Source organism: Thermobia domestica, chromosome 16 (genome assembly GCF_964235325.1).
Source record: "Thermobia domestica chromosome 16, izTheDome1.hap1.1, whole genome shotgun sequence".
NCBI lineage: Eukaryota > Metazoa > Arthropoda > Insecta > Zygentoma > Lepismatidae > Thermobia > Thermobia domestica.
In genome coordinates, this window is record NC_137469.1 from 157,287,812 (window position 1) to 157,304,762 (window position 16,951).

Here is a 16,951-nt window from a genome sequence, read left to right on the forward strand (position 1 = left end):
ACCTTCAGCAAACTCTCTATTGCATGCATTGCATTTAATTCTGTTTGCGGTATAATCACGTTCGTGAGTATGTTCGCAAAAAGTACAACGAGTTTTACACTTATGTGCACGTGACCTTTCATCATAAGCTTCCAAACAATAATAACAATACTTTCGTGCCTTGAGGAAAGTTCTAATGTTACGAATAGGTTCGAAATGACCAATAGTGTTACCTCTTCGATAAAGGATAAAAATCTTATTTTCTGCCGGTTCTCCCGGGTAACGTACTATATATTCCCGGTTATTCTTTTCATGCTCCTCATAAACTACGATTTGATATTCCCCTTTCAAATATGCTTGAAAGAGTTCCAGATCGGAAAAGTCACAACCTTGTTTACTTTCAACGTTAACCCCTGCCATCTCGCAGAGAACTTCTGCTTTAAGAAGCCATGTATCGGAGTTTTCTCTTTTTAAATTATACAAATCATATTTTGTACCGTGGAGCTTTACTTGGCCCCATACAATGGCCATAGGGAGACAGTAAATATTTCTATTTTCAATACGAATTAATCGTTTTTCTAAGTAATCTTGATATTTTGCATATTTGTCAACGGCACTCGTTGTATTATTTCTTCCCTGGCCGTGCATACTCTCAGCGATATGGAATCGAAACAATAGTTCTTGCCCCAAAAGGAACACTTCATTCGAATTTAATACACGTTCGATTGAAGTGAGGACTGTCCTAGCAGAGAAATTGCCCTTTCTTCTAAACGGAACGTACACTGGTTTGTTGTTGGTACTATTACTACTCTCTATGTATAAGCCAATGTAGTCCGAGGGGCGTGCATTGGAGATCACATGTTCCAACGCAAAATTAACTAAGCTTTCGATATAAGCCTCTGGGTTATTAATATTCCTTTCATCACCCACAGGTCTGACGGCAATTTCATGTCCCGTAAGATGAAACTTACGAAACCTTTGTCTGCTTTCTCTTATAACTTCGAAATTACTATTTCTTTGATTATCCCCGCCATTATTATTATCACTACCACTACCACCTGTACTACCACTATTAGGACTACTAATAGTACCAGTTGTACTATTGTTGTTGTTTATGTTGCCATGTCCAACCATTGCTGGAACATTGGCATATGACGGGTCAGGCTGTGGAGTAAAAATCATTTGGTCCCCATAGTCATGATTATCCTGTACACAGTATTCAGGCGGATTGTATACAGGATTTTCTCCCTCGACTTGTTGCGTGGGTATATCCACAGCATTGTCCTCGTTTTGAACCAAACTCCTCATTTCTTCAGCTGGTATTTCATCGGAATTTTGAGTGCCAATCCCATTTACTTCATCCAAGAAAGCTAAATCTTCATTTGTTAATTGATATAGATTATTAGGACTCAAGTTATGATTTTCTTGAGGGGGCATGACTATGGCATTATTTGTGGATGGGATTAAGCACGGTTCCGAAACAAAGCGCGTGCCAAAATCAAAAAAGTTCGATAACTCTGTATCTTTTATCCTATCCACCTGACCTTCCCCACATGATAATAAATAAAAGAGTTTTGACTGCGCCGATTCGTAAGTATCACATGTACGGAAAAATCCATACAAAAATAAATCTAATATATCAGCACTGCTTACGCAGTGCTGGAGAAGTAATGTATCATTACCTTCGAAGGCACGAAGGGCGCGTAGGAGTGCGTCGCATCTCCCCGACCCCCGATATCCCAGCCTGTTCAATTCCATGATGGCTTTCCAGGTACTGAAGACCCTCGGGTAGTCGTTGAAACCGCGCACCAATTCCTGGAGATAAATTTCATCAACCATATTTAATTCTTCGCTTGGGCAGAAGAAATCCATCTGAAAGAAATAAAACAAAGAAAAAAACTATTTTGAGTTATCAAGTTGACGTTAATATATCACTTGAATATAAAAGAGAGAGAGCACATTCAATTACTTTCAACCTATAGTTATATTTTAATAATATGTACATAAAAAGCAAACACTTATTTTCAATCTATAGTCAAATAATGATATGTAAATAGATAGCAAATTGTTCAATTTATGAAAAAAAAATCAATAAAAAAATATTGAGTTGTAATCTATTCTTTTAAAATATCCACACACAATAAGTCTCTCTCTGTTCATTAATATTGGTTAAATACAGCTCAAATATGTATAATTTCTTTCTTTCTTTTAAAAAACAATAAGTGAAGAAACACACACCTTTCAAGCCTTAGTTGTTCGTTCACAACACCAGAAAAAGAAGAAAAAATGTCGACTCTGTGTCGCTGTAAGGCTAAACAAAAATGTTTGGGTGTTCTATTTGTGCTGCTACCACCACTCAAGGTTCGGCAAAGCTTCAATGTCTGGAATACAATAGGCTTGAATCAATTTCTTTATACTTTATTTAATAGTATTAAAACTATATAGTTAATTAATTAAGATGTGCTAAAGCTTGTCCTTGATCTTACACGTACGCTGCCGTGAAAGGAAATGATACCCCTACACACCAAATGCATGTTATATCGTGTCATATCATGTATTGCACAACCATTACTACTAGTGACACCTATCGGCAAAAGTCATAATTAAAGATTAGTTGTGCGTTGAAAGTCCCGCAGTGCTGACGCGTGTGCGACAAAGTTCCGTATATTTCTCAGGTGAGTATAGTATATATGTTTTCAATGTGTAATAAACCATAGCACATGCTTGTATATTCTGTTGGTCTTAATATTCTATCAAAGTATTGAAGATCAAACGCGTATAAGTAAAAATATTGGGTTAAATAAGGAATATAAAGCCAAGTCTTTCAGTGACAGAACAAGTATTTACTTAAGTGCTGCGGTACCACATCATTTCAGGGGGATGAACCCCAGTCTTTCAGTGAGGGACCACTACCTCATCATTTCAGGGGGATGACCCCCTCTACTAGTACTGCTGCATACGTTTACATTAAAATCCTAGTGCCAAAAAAAAAGACGGGATAAAACCGAGATCTCTCACTCCAAATCCATATATAAAACAAGTAACGTTCAGTAATGGGTGGCATTACTCTTAAGGACGGGTATAGCCCCTTTTCTCTACGCAAAAGAGTGCATTCAGTAATTAAAAGTTATGAGGGGAATTCAGTCCGGGCATAGTGCCCCCCTCTTCTCCACGCAAAAGAGCGCGTTCAGTAATTGGAAAGTTATGAGGGGGAATTCACTCCGGGCATAGTGCCCCCTCTTCACCACGCAAAAGAGCGCGTTCAGTAATTGGAAAGTTATGAGGGGGAATTCACTCCGGGTATAGCCCCCCTTTTCCTCCACGCAAAAGAGCGCGTTCACACTGCATTGGATTCTCTTTCTGCATCCCCTAACAAAATAATCCGTATTTCATTTCATTTTTACAAAGCCAATATTTATTTTTTCTCACTCATTACCTTGCTTAATATAGACTTAGTATGTACAAAAACCATGTGACTACCATATGATTAAGATTTTGAATACTGCATCACATGTTTAAATACGCAAGTTCATTTTTCAAATATATTCCCAACACGTCTCACTCAATTATATTCGTTTATTCGTCATGTCTTGGAAAAAGAACCGTTTGAGTATTCACTACGTTTCGTGATAGTCAAGCTATTCTAACACGAATTCAAAGGGAAAAGTCCGTTGCTATGATCCAAAATGAATCAATGAACGTAGTTCTTTTCTTTCGAGTCTAACTGTGGGAAAGAAAAGTCTACACATTTACGTAAAATTGCAATATTCACATGTATCTTGGAAAATTGCATCCACTACAACTAAGAACTCTTTATATAAGTACATTTTTCAGTATGAAAACACTTTTTTCGCGGTTCTGAACACTTTTTTGTTTACTTCTGAACACTTTGTGAATACATCTGTGCACTTAATACTGACTGATTTTCTAAATATTAGGGATACAAGCAAGACAAATGTCTATCTTTTCTGTTGAACTTAATTATTTTACACTAAACAATATATTTTGAACATTATCTGTAGTAAATATTGAATATGTATGTGTTCTAAAAGTGTTCTTTATGTGTAAATTGCTTATTTTCCGAAAAGACAATCCAATATGAATACAGATTCATGACAAATCATTCAGACACAATGTATTTATATAAAATCTACCATCAAAAATATTGGACAGTACGCAATTCTGTTTAATCACAATTTCAGTTATAAAGATTCAAAGAAATTGCACACTTGATTTTTGCCGTAAAGTCCATCAGTGGCGGGTCTTAAGGTAGATTGTCAAACATTTCTAAAATACCAACTATTATGTATTAAACTATAAAGTATCTCATTGACGGTTCTTAAGGGGTGTCACCACCCATTTCTAAAACTATAAGTCCAACCGTCATTGGCGGTTCTTAAGGGATGTCACCACGCATTTCTAAAACTATAAAGTATCTCATTGACGGTTCTTAAGGGACGTCACCACGCATTTTCTAAAACTATAAAGTATCTCATTGACGGTTCTTAACGGATGTCACCACGCATTTCTAAAACTATAAGTCCGTCCGTCATTGGCGGTTCTTAAGGGATGCCACCATGCATTTCTAAAAAAAACCAACTATTATGTAAAGTATCTCATTGACGGTTCTTAAGGAACGTCACCATGCATTTCTAAAACTATAAAGTATCTCATTGACGGTTCTTAAGGAACGTCACCACGCATTTCTAAAACTATAAGTCCATCTGTCATTGGCGATTCTTAAGGGATGTCACCAGGCATTTTTCTCTAAAAAAGATTAACACTGCCAAGATATTTCTCGTGTCCCCACATATTCTTAACTATGATAATAATGCTAATTCCATTCTTCACTCTTTCCTGTGGTTAACTTGTCCAAAAACGCAACCAAAACGGAATCAAAACTCAAACATAGTATTCAAACAATTTAAAAAAAAAAACAAATATTTCGTTCCTTCGTGGTGACCGTTCAGGAAGCTAGCTTTTCCCTGTTGGGTGTTATGCCCCGCATGTATGAATCCCCCTGTTTTGGCAAACACAGAAGGCGTTATAAGTCACACGCGGTTCCCTCAGGTTCGGGGCACTATTCCCCCATGCACGGCTCCCCTCCCGATTTTCGGTAAACACGGAAGGCGTTATAAGGCAGCCGCGATTCCCCTGTTTGGGGGGCTATGCCCCCATGTATGGTTCCCCCGGTTTTGGCTCGATATGCTCCCCACAAGTTAAAACATATTGGCAAACTCTTAGTTCGTTTCTACACTGTGTTAATTATTTTCATAAGAAAAAACAATATGTGTTAATTTTCTAGGGGAGTCCCACCATTCGATACTTATGCAAATATATCTAATCAATTATAATGATATAAAACTTACTTAAATATAATATCTTCTTTGAACAAAACACAGAAAAAATCCAGAAAAAACACTTTAAAGAAGCAATGCAGAAGCAAGGCAGAAGACTTCACGAGCAAAATTGTTAATACAGGAAATGTGTACTCCATTTATATAATATATTTTTTATTTATTCATTAACATAAGGGGAATGGAATAGGGGGAGAAAAAAAATAAAGTAAATGAATTTGCCTTGTAATACAGCATTGCCTCAGTCTGCAAAGAAGCAGAAAAGAATTCCTTTGTCGGTCTCTTGCCGAATCGAAGCAAATATTTCTTTTCTATAGAGGTAATACCATGGAATTTTCACACAATGCCTAAAGTTTGAAAAACATCGCCAGCATGTCTGAATTCGTACATCAAAGACGCCAAATTGTCGTATTTTTCAGGGTAATAGTTGTTTACCAAGCAATAAAATTCGTTAGCTGGGTTCCTAGATTTTAAAATTCCGGCTTTATTCAGTAAGCTATATAGCTATCTGTTTCAATAACTTGTATTTTGCCGAAAAGAACAGCATAATTATTGTATGTGGCAAAACACAGAAACCATTCTACGGGTTCTTTTTTGTGTGTGTGTTGTTTTGCAAACTCAAAATGAAGGACAACCATTTATTCATCAGGTTATTGGCATTGAGTACAAGGACAGCCTGGCAATACCTTGTTTGTTTGTCCGAACAGGGTAGTGGGCGGGGAAAAGGTTGTTGTTTCCAGAACCATCCACCAGAAGTGGTTTATACAAAAAATCTATGTCAGTTGTCGCGGGGTAAAATCCTGTTCACACAAGATGCGGCCAAAGAGAGGCAGTGAAGGGTGGGGAGAAAAATGTATGTCACTTGTTGCGGGTGGGAAGAGAGGGTAGAAACTTGTTCACACAAGACATTGATGATGGAAAGAGAGGCGGGGACGGGTGGGTTCTCCCGTTCACTCAAACTAGAGGGAATGATTGGCCCCCATGGTTAAACATTGCAGGCGGAGCAAACTGGTTTTTCCTGGCCAATCATATCGCAAGGTTGTTTGCATAGGGTGTGAGAAACTGAACTTCATTCTTCACCCTCAGTATTGCAATGGCAGTTGAAGAAAGAACACATCAGTCTGCAAATTTCGTACTGAACAACGCTGAAAAATAGCAGAGTTAAGTCTGTCATTTAAGAACCACGCAAGCTAAACGAAAGAAGTGCAGTTCGCAACAAGAAAAATAAATGAAAATAAATAAATATTTCTTCCTTTCCTTCCTTTTCCCCCACCATCTTAATACTTTACTCCGTAAAACAAAGCACCATTAAAAATCGTTGCTAAACATTGGAGCTTAAAGGGTGTAATCATATTCATTATTCATAATTTTCTAGTTCAAATAAGAGTGTTCAATTAGTTACGAGCTTTACAAGTCAGATCATAATTAAATTAATGGGGAAAAACCTTGTGGGAACTAGGGACCGCGTTTTAAGCCATATACTGAAGTTCTAATTATCTAAATCATAGTTTTAATTCTAATTTAATTATAATTTCAATTCAAGAAACGTATTAAATCATGTTTAAAGCTAGGAACACCGTTCAAAGTCGTATCCTCAATCAAAATCGTGTTGGATCGCGTTCAATGACGTATACCATTGCTCTAATTATCTAAATCGTAGTTTTAATTCTAATTTGATTATAATTTCGATTCAATAAACGTATTAAATCATGTTTGAAGCTAAGAACAGCATTCAAAGCCGTATCCTCAATCAAAAATCGTGTTGGATCATGTTTAAAGCTAGGGATTGCGTTCAATGACGTATACCAATGCTCTAATTATCTAAATCATAGTTTTAATTCTAATTTGATTATAATTTCGATTCAAGAATCGTATAGGAGCATGTTTCAACAAGAAAGGAGGTCATTCCACTTTTCCAAACAACCTCTATTGCACAAGTAATAAAACCACTTCCCCCAGAAACTTCCCCCAAGCCCGGGACCGGCCTCTCCAAGGCCGACACGGCCATATTGACATCGAAAGTCGTTAGGTAATAAAGCAATTAAGGGGGCAATAAAATCTATTGTCTGCGACTTATAGCTTCAAGTCTACTGGTTAGACATAAATGAAAATAACGAAAATTAAATAGGAAAACCACGGAGGCGTTCCAAGGCTCGAGAATAATACAACAGAGATAAAAATATTAGAGTAAATTGCCATAATGTATAGAGAGAAATCCAAGTCCTGCAAAATAATCTCTCCCTGCGCTCTGTATGTGAGTGGGGTGGAAAGTAAAGTGAAAGTTCAAACGAGAACTCTACTTTAATTCGTAAATTAAGGCTAACCTTACAAATAGGTATGGTATGGTTGAAACATTTGTTTGTAAGGATGACGCTGTAGTGACTAGAAAAAGAGAAACTTTTATGCAATGCGTGCTGGTTATTCAGAAAGCATTTCGGGGATATACGTACACACCGTTTCGTCCCTCAAGCTCACAATATGACATGGATGCTAATAGTTAATCAAAATGTAACTGTGGCCATCCGCGTTAACTTAGTGCACCAATTCTCTATGCATGAAGTCTGCCTTCCAAACAGCATTGGGTAGGTCAAGCGTACGCCCGAACCGTTGTCCGGTCGGACATTGAAATTTTGAAGTTAGCCCACAAGACCTCTTCAGGGAGGCCACTGGGATCACAGGGATTATATCATTCGATATGCCCTATGATATTTACGTATTTCAATTTTGTTCCATTCATTTACCTTCCATGGTTTTCATACTACGGGTACTGGAGTTTCTGAACCATATCATGGCGGCCATTTTGAAACTGGTGCACAATATGAAACATCTTTTGGTACAGCGTTACTTAGTTTTCCAAGACCTTTCGAACGAGGTATTAATCGACCCATGTTCCCATTTGACATTTCAAAGTTACCCCCCGTTACCCCCATTTAGGGGGAGCGGGGAGGGGTACTTTTGGCGGGATTGGTTTTCCCCCTTAGCGATATATAACGTGTACTTCAAAAATTTCTTCTATGTTTTATCATTTTTCAGATATTTCCGTGGATTAATTAAAATGGCCCACCCTATATATATATATATATATATATATATATATATATAATATGTGTGTGTGTGTGTGTGACCTGTAATAAATGAGAGATTTATTAATTTAATAAATCTACCGACAATAACTATGCACATATATTGTCTGACATACACACACCCCACTAAACCTTTCTGAACGTGTTTTAATGTTGTACTCACTCTCGTCCCCGTAGCTCTCTAAGGTTTATTTAGTTAATAATTTTGCTCGAGTGATAGCCATTATCACAAGCATATGTTAGTTTTTCCACTCATATTGAAAACTTCCACTTTGCATTAATACATACAGGTTGCGAAAAGAAACCTACTTCAGTCTTGTGAAAACCACTAAAATTATCAGTTAAACCGGACATTTTTTTTTAAGAAAATCTAGATATTAGCCTATCAAATAAGAAATGGATTGTTGCTGGTCCCGATTTCTCACATCAAGGTCAAATCGAAGGCCAAATATTTAAAATCTCTCAATTCAAATTTCGAGCTTGTGCTTCTACTTCCCGCTAAAGCTGTGCTCATCACGACTTTTTTTCTCCAAATATCGATTCTGTGATGGGCACGGAAAGTCAACACTTAAAAATTACTTTACTGTTAGGTTGAAGATGAGTTGATTAACTATGGGCTACGTTATTCAAATAAAGTAAAACATTACACTGAAGTTTTTCAGACAACATTAATTGCGTGGACAGCAAACTGTACAGCGAAAAGATGAAAAAATGAAGGGTTAACTTAAAAAACCCGCTCCAGTTGAAATGCTTATACATACACGGACAATGACACGGAGAACTAGTCGTATTAACAAATGCTGAAACAAATCTTGAATTATTCGCTTATTCACCTAAAAATCACCTTCATTAATATGTCTGCTCACTAGGAGCGTATCCCCCAGCGTGTACGTTAACATATACTTACGAGAGAATACCTATATCTCAGATTTTGAGTACAGTTTCAAAATTCCATTTCCGTAAACTGTAAAAGCAGTGATTACTATGCTAATTATCACAAATTAAATGCAACTTTTGAGTTGCATACACACAACCTACTAGGGAATGAAGACCATGTGCTAACAAAGAGTACACTGGAAAATGAAATAAAATGTTATAACAAAAATTAAAATAAGATGATAATCGATACAAATATAGAGGATGAATAAGACATATCCGAACTTCGCCAAGTCTGGTAGAAGGAGCTATTTGTTTACTTCTTCTTGGCCAACCGCAAAGAACATTTATAAATCTATATGTGGCTTTGTTATACGCAATTAGTACATTCAAATTCACAAACGATGACGAACTGAAGGGTACGAAGGTACAGTTGCAAGTAACAACCGTAGTCATAATAATATAGTTCTACTAAACAACGTTGAAAATAGTGGGTAATTAGGTGGTAAGTAGAAATGACTAAAACTGAACAGTTTACATCGATCATTTCGAAATACAGCTAGAAGATTGAATTTACAAGAAATAACAAAAATCAGTGAAATTTGGAGTTACACTAAGCATAGTTTGAGGGGGAAAGCGAGCATCCCCGGTGGGGATACTTCAGCTGACTTCTTTGGGGGGGAACAAAATGTGATTGAGGGGGAAAATCCCCCTCATCCCCCCCGGTAATTCGCACCCTGTAAATGACTAACTATTCCCAAAATTTCAGATTTTTCTTTCCACGCCCATTGGAGATATTGGACAGTTAAATATGCCAAATTGGTATAATTTCCCAACTTTACGATTTTTTTTCAGGCCTTTGGGAGCAGCTACAGGTCTGTAAATTTTTGTATATTAACTTATGTCCCCGGACTACATTCACTCACAAATTCAGACATCTATGTCAGTTGTTTCCTTTTCCCAAACATGTTTTCAATGTCCAAAAATGTTGCTACTGCAGACCCTGATTTCACCCCCTTCTAATTGCTTTAGGCAAAAATGTTAAGAGATCAAAGCTTTAGCTCTGTACGAGTTGGAGACGTCCAGCAATTTTCAATTCTTTAGGGCAAATACATGCTGAGATATTCAAAACAACGTAAACGCCTAAAATCGAAAAAAACGCACAATGGCGGCAGCCGTTGTGTAACCATGAGATGTTGTAAAAAATAATTAATTGTGGTTTTGAAGTATCCTGATATAGGGTAAACATATGAAAAAAAAATAGATTTTTTGGAGATGGTCGAGCGGCACATCTCAATCACTTAGAAGGAATTGATTCTATTACATTTATATATTTCCGATCTTCCGATTCCGATAGTTCTTTGTGAGACAGTGGCATTATAAAAGTTTAAGATTTTAAGAAGAAGAAGAAGAAGAATAGCAGAAACCAAGTTTTATTAGATGATATTATGGCTTTGGTGGGTTTAAAATAAGTTTTTATTTTGTTTTCCGGTTAGAAATGGGGAGTAAAGAAACATGGTTCACATTATTACAATTGCTTCTCCTTGCACGAACTGGCGGCAATGCATCGAAAATTTCGTTCGAGAGCTGTAGTTTTCAGAATGCTCCTTGCACCTGGAAATCAATTTAATCAACTGTGTTGTCTTGCGAACGTCTAGTTTTCGGAGTTAAAATAATTTACATTTAGATTCAAGACTTAATTTAAAAAGTGATTAATGTAAAGATGTGGTTATTAACAGAGTTCAGCCCTTATTCAACAGTATTAAGTTTCACGAGGAACAATAATATTATTGTACAATGAAGTTTCCTCTAATGCTGCTGTTGCTTTTAGAACTTCGCTAATCTCGTGTGACATGCTTATTTACTGAATATGAGGTAAGTTAAAGCAAGCTTTGTGTGGCGTAGATATGGGGAGCAGATTAAAGAGCTCTCGGCCACAAGAAAGTAATATAAATACAATTTTTAGGGGGTTCCGATAAGCCTAGGATTTTCAACTGGCCGGTACTTTGCCGGTAGATCGGTATCTTTATCACCCTCAACTATACACATCAAGGTTTAAAATAAAATTAGATAAGAGTGCACTTCGAGCAGAATAAGTGTCTTTTGGGCCTATGTTTAGCAGAAGGGGTCCAGGTCTTTTCTCTAAAAAATGTTACAATTTTGATAATTTCTGTTCACATTCGGTTAGTTTAGGATAGGTAGGTTAGTTTATGTTAGCTTAGTTTAGGTTAGGTTAGTTTAGTTTGTGTTATATTAGTGTAAGGGTTCCGTAGGCTATAATTTTCCAAAAGTGATAGAATTTCGCTTATTTCTACTAATATTAGGTTGGTTTAGGTTAGTTCAGGTTAGCGTAGGTTAGCTTATGTTAGGTTACGTTAGATTTGGTTACGTTATGTTACGTCTAAGTACTTGCATCATTCATTTATCCTGTAATTTTTGTGTTTTTACGTGCTTTTGGACCCCTTGTACTAAACATACTCCGTCTTTTGTAATAGGATAAGGCACTGAGGGCATTAAATTGCTGTATCGTCGAAACACACGAAAATTGTTAAAAAAAAAAAAAAAAGGGATTATTATTTAGTTTCTACCCTAAAATACTAGGTTGTGATCGTGGTGCACACTTGGTAGTCATTATTGTTCGAAATACAGTGTGGATATATGACAAACTAATGCATAAAACACGAAACAACTTGTGCTAGGTGGCCACTAAATCACAAATGCTGTGTAACCGAGTCATGGCAGGAGCACAGCAGGGGAGCGGAGCTGTAGCAAAGGGGTGTGTCCACAGAGAGCAGGAGCGTAAGCTTCTGTGGGTATATGCATAAACGAGGATAGTGGAAAAACACTTCATGTCATAAAATGCATGACATGTGTTGCACAGCTTTGGGAGAGATCCTAAATGCCATCCTACCAAACTGTACTAAATTAGTAGACTAGAATGGGTTTGGTTAAGAGTTCCTCTTTTTTGTAATTTCAATTCGTTTCTACACTTACAACAAACTGTTCGCTTGTTTAGTAGAGATGCAAGAAAAGCCGGCTTTTTTTTTAATCGATGGTTTTTTGCACATAAAAAGGAAGCTTTCTTGGGAAAAGAACGGGAATTTTGGAAATATTGGCTTTTTCTCATTTTCTTGATTTTTCTATCTAAATAGCTTTCTTATAATATACTCTATAGTTGAATAAGATTTCGTGACTTAAGTGCCATATTTCGCTCTGGAATTTACGATCATGATGTGTGGAGCACCTGTTTTATGAATTAAAGTAACATAAAGTACGGGGGCCACGGTGGCTCAGTGGTAGAGCGTTAACCTCTGGTGCTTGGGGTCCCGGGTTCGATCCCAGCCTTCGCCAAGTGAACTTTGTGGTGGACAAACACCGTGTGCGTGGGTTTTCTCGGGGTTCTCCCGTTTCCTCCCACTTTCTTCATTCCACCATTTCATTCATTACTCATCATCATCGACTCCTTTAGCCTAACCGGCATAACTGTGGGACGTAAAACTTAAAGATTTCATTTCATTAACATAAAGTACGTTGTATTTGAGAGCATTTTTAGAGGCTATTTAAGTTTATTTTATCGACATTTTTCCTTCTCTAGATCATTTCATCTTTAGTCATCCGTGTTTCACTTCTTAGAGATTAGTACTCTAGCTTCTAGCACACAAGTTAAACGTTTGTTTTTCAATATATCCATCAGAGGGTACATTTTTCAATATATCTGGCACAAGAGCGCACTTTCAAATTTGTTTTACTGTAGCTGTGCAGTGACTTAGCAATAATCTTCCGGATATAACCTTGAATATCATTTTATAGAAATAATCAGTAGCTGATTTAGAGAAGTATTTGGGAGGAGTTTCTCCGTTTATTTTATTATTTTAATTTTTTTTTAAAAAAGTTTTTTGAGGAGCTTGAAATTTATGAGTATATGCATAACTAATATTTCGTTTTCGTTTCTATATTCAGCAGTATTCTTCCGGATACAACCTGGAAGACCATTTTTTACTGATAATCAGTGGCGTATTTATAAAAGTATTTTGGGAGGGGTTTTTCTTATTAATGTTTAGTTTTTCTAAAGATTACTAATTTTTATTTGAGGGGAGCTTGAAATTTATGAGTAAAGACATAACTAATATTTCGTTTGTTTTAGAAGTTCCGTAATTTCGGGGTACAGGCTTCAATCCGAAAGACATCCCTACCCTAACCCCCTTCGCAAATCCGTCACTGTTGGTAATTAGTAATAACAACGATTTTAAATCGATAAAGGAAGTCGGCCAGGATTTACAGTATACGCACTATCTCTACATTTACAGATGGAATTAAGAAAAACTTTTGTCAAAATGGTCGAATGTGGTGTTGAATCCCGGACTTCCCGATAGAAGCGCAAAAGCTAACCACTCTATAATGTTTGTTGTGCAGTTGTGCTTAACTTAAATGAATTCTTACTCTCTATGGCCAACGGAATCCGAAGGTTCAGTGTCGCGTTCACAAAAGCTCTTCATTGACTTCAGTCCTTACCCAATTCGATCCAGTTTCTACTTTGTATTCCTATTTCTGCTAGATCCATCTTAATATTGTCCTCCTATCTGCGCCTAGGTCTTCGTAATGGTCGATTTCCGACTGGATTTCCAATTAAAACTTTGAAATCGTTCCTATCTTCTTCCATTCTGGCTACATGACCTGAACACTTGAGCCTCCTAGACTTGATTACCATAACGATGTTTAGTAAACCGTATAATTTATGCATTTCTTCGTTATGAAGTTTCCGCCATTCCCCATTCCCGTTCCTCGGGCCCAAATATTCGTCTCAGGATTTCAGCCATAAAGAACAACAGATATAATTATCGTTTTATATGTTTTAAGTTTTAAATTCCTTGACAGAATTCGCAATGACTAAATATTTTGAACTGAATAATAACACGAATTTCCTGATTTCAGTCGACATTTAATTTCTTCGTGAATATGATTTTGGTCTGGTAATATTGATCCTAGATATTTGAAAGTATCCACTTTGTCGAAAGCGCTATTTGATATTTTGACGCATCCATAATTTACCGTATTTTGATCCCGGTGAACTTCTATATATTTAGTTTTCTCTGCATTTACTTCTAAACCAATGTCGCTGTAAACATTTAATAAGGCCTCTGCATTTCTTTCGATTGTTCTCCTATCAGATTTGTATCATCAGCATACGCTATAATCTGGTGAATACCGTTCAGCTCTAGGCCCTGGTTGCTATCTTTGATTTTCCTTATAGCGTACTCCGGAAAATTCAGTACTTTACCGATTTTGAAGGTCCGAAGCACCTGATAGGTGGCAACATTTTATTACGTATGTGATCAATGAATAAAAAATTTGTTAGAAATATTCATACAGTGTATATGAAAGTTAAAACTTAACTGGAACATTTCAAGAATGTATAGAACCACCCGAAACGAAGCTCTTGACGTGCAGCTTTTAAGACTATCATATAAATGTATTTCTCTCGTGTTTTACTTTATTTTGTTTCAGAAAGAGGGTGTGTGATATTTTGAAGTAAAAATAATACATAAATTTTGCTAGTTATTTGTGTATCATTTGAAAAAAAAAACTTACTTCTGTATATAAGAGGTTAAAAAATTATTATATACCATACATTGCTTAATACTTTGGAATTCATAATGTAAATATGTTAAGAATTAAAATTGTTTGAAATTTTTTTTCGCAAAATTTCCCAGGCAAAAAAGCGAAGCAGAAAAAACCGTTTTTTTTTTTTTTTTCGAGTTCTTGCATCTCTACTTTTCACACAGTTTCAACAACTGACGCTCCTTACTTTTGTACAGCTCGATAAACCTCAAACACGATATGTGACAATCTTGTCATTTATGCACCATTTCCACACTGCCTTTCCCATAAAATAACAAGTGTACGTCTCCGCCAAATAATCCGTTTCGCCTCCACATATAGTGCCGCTTACAACATCAAAAACAACAAACAACAGCAAGTATTTTCTTAATTTTAACTATTTCCCTCACCTGACTTTCACTCACTGTTCCTTCCAAACTAAAATAAATTCTATTCATCTGGCAAATTTTCTAAAATTCCTCCGGCGATGTAGCAGTTAACCCTACTGAAGGAATAGAATCACTATTATATGTACGTAGTAGATTAGTTCAGTTTAGTATACGTTAGGTTAGGTATCGGTTCCTATGAATGTTCTGTCCAAAGTGCGCTTTTGTTTACAATTGTTCTTAATCTGTTCTAAGGATTGTGAGCAGGTGCTGGAAATTTCATTTTTCAGGGTTGGCAACCCTAGATAAGCCCCGCCCGGCCAAACATATGTATTAAGTGAAAGACCAAACCAAACCTAACTTAACCTAAAGTAACCTAATCTAAACTAATATGAATTAACCTATTCAGTTATTGTCATGTTGAAAAGATGGCGGAGCTTAACGGAATAAATGCCTTTTTAGGCACAATTCCGGTAACAAAGACTGAGACTGCCTTGCAGAGTCTTAAGTCTAAAAAGTTGAACCTAAATCCGTACGTCTCCGGGATATAATACAAATGAATACGCGTAATACAAGTCACGAACTGAAAATAAAACATTAGGAAATAATATTAAATGTTAATTATGCCATTTTAGTGAAAGTATTAGGCTTAAATTTTGAATTGATTGCCAGTCGTTAACTTATTTCAATTCCAAATCGAGATGCAAGGGTTCGGAAAAAAACGCCTGTTTTTGGGGAAAAAACTGTTTTTTCTGCTTCGCTTTTTTGCTTGGGAAATTTTGGGCTTTTTTCCAAATTTTACTTTAAATTGATAAAGCAGGTTTTGTTTCGCTTCTCTATAATACAAAAACTCATTTAAGTAGTAGTGGATGCAGATAATAATACTGACTAACTAACTCTATGGCCTATGGAACCCGGAGGTTCAATGCCGCGTTCACAAAAGCTCTCCACTGACTTCTATCCTTAGCTAACTGCATCCAGTTTCTACTCTGTATTCCAATCTCTGCGAGATCCATCTTAATATTGTCCTCCCATCTGCGCCTAGGTCTTCCTAATGGTCGTTTTCCGATTGGTCTTCCAGTCGACTTTGAAAGCGTCTCTACTTTCTTCCATTCTAGCTACATGACCCGCCCATCTAAGCCTCCTAGACTTGACGACCCTAACAATGTTGGGTAAACCATATAAATTATGTAGTTCCTCGTTATGAAGTTTCCGCCATTCCCCATTCCCGTTCCTCTTGGGTCCGAATATTCATCTCAGGATCTTGTTCTCAAATACTTTCAGTCTATGTTCTTCCCTCAGAGTAAGTGACCATGTTTGGCAGCCATACAGAACTACAGGCATGATTATCGTTTTGTATATTTTAAGTTTCAAATTCCTCGACAGAATTCGCGACGACAAGAGATTTTGAACCGAATAGTAACACGAATTCCCTGCTTTTAGTCGACATTTAATTTCTCCGTGAATATGATTTTCCTCTGTTAATATTGATCCTAGATATTTGAAAGTATCCACTTTATCAAAAGTACTATTTAGTATTTTAACGCATCCATAATTTGCTGTATTCCGGTCCCGACGTACTTCCATGTATTTAGTTTTCTCTGCCTTTACTTCTAAACCCATGTCCCTGCAAGCGTTTAATAAGATCTCTGCATTTCTTTCTATTGTTCTC

At 36.6% G+C, this 16,951-nt stretch overlaps 1 protein-coding gene across 6 annotated transcripts in view; it reads left to right on the plus strand.

Moving 5' to 3' along the window:
• LOC145673480 (uncharacterized) overlaps positions 1 to 16,951 on the plus strand; it is a 129,899-nt gene that overhangs the window by 64,151 nt on the left and 48,797 nt on the right. For 3 of the 6 annotated variants that reach the window (XM_081743215.1, XM_081743217.1, XM_081743221.1), the window contains exon 1: positions 10,687 to 11,170. The exons of 1 other annotated variant lie outside the window; for it this stretch is intronic. The gene's annotated coding sequence lies outside the window, so the exon portion shown is untranslated. Of the gene's footprint in view, positions 1 to 10,632; positions 11,171 to 16,951 lie in introns of those variants that run through there. 2 more of the 6 variants (XM_081743219.1, XM_081743218.1) reach the window with 2 other exon arrangements.